Source organism: Gavialis gangeticus, unplaced genomic scaffold (genome assembly GCF_001723915.1).
Source record: "Gavialis gangeticus isolate Ggan-Ray unplaced genomic scaffold, GavGan_comp1, whole genome shotgun sequence".
Lineage (NCBI taxonomy): Eukaryota > Metazoa > Chordata > Crocodylia > Gavialidae > Gavialis > Gavialis gangeticus.
The window spans coordinates 10,646,837-10,647,321 of record NW_017729015.1 but is presented as its reverse complement, the minus strand read 5'-3'; the positions used below and the strand labels follow the sequence as shown (position 1 = coordinate 10,647,321).

Sequence of the window (485 nt, the reverse complement as noted above, 5' to 3'; positions counted from 1 at the left end):
TTTTTTTCCAAATGGTTACCTTTGTTTCTTTTCATGCCAGGTAAATGCTGTCAGTTGCAGTGTTGTGGAATAATTGTGGCTGCCACTGGTCAGTTAGTTTGATCTGGTCGAATATCCATGTAGAGGTCAAATGGAAAGGTATTCCTGGCTTACTTTCCTACCCAAAGATGGTACTTGAAATCAACATTGGGTATGAGATATCATATTGTTTGGCACATCTTTTAATTAAGAACTTCACTAAGCCAATTAACTCATTATTTTTGTAAAGTTGAAAAATAGTAGTTAGGGCTTGTGCTAGTCAGTATTTTCTGCTAGTAGAAAATCTTTGTAACTTTACGTTAGTTATGAGGTGTGAAACTGGTATGTACAGGACCCTATGTCTTACCTATCTAGCAGAGTCTGAGGAATCCATACTTACTAAAACACTAAGATCAAAAACTGGTTTGGGGCTGAGCAGCTAAAGGTGCATGAAGGCAAGGTGGGGG

At 38.1% G+C, this 485-nt stretch overlaps 1 long non-coding RNA gene across 1 annotated transcript in view; it reads right to left on the bottom strand.

Annotated features, from left to right (window-relative positions):
- LOC109294021 overlaps nt 1-84 on the bottom strand; it is a 1,703-nt gene extending 1,619 nt beyond the window's left edge. Inside the window, exon 1 of the long non-coding RNA XR_002096450.1 lies at nt 20-84. This is a non-coding gene — a long non-coding RNA (uncharacterized LOC109294021). The remainder of the gene's footprint in view (nt 1-19) is intronic.
- Between the last annotated feature and the right edge of the window lie 401 nt (nt 85-485).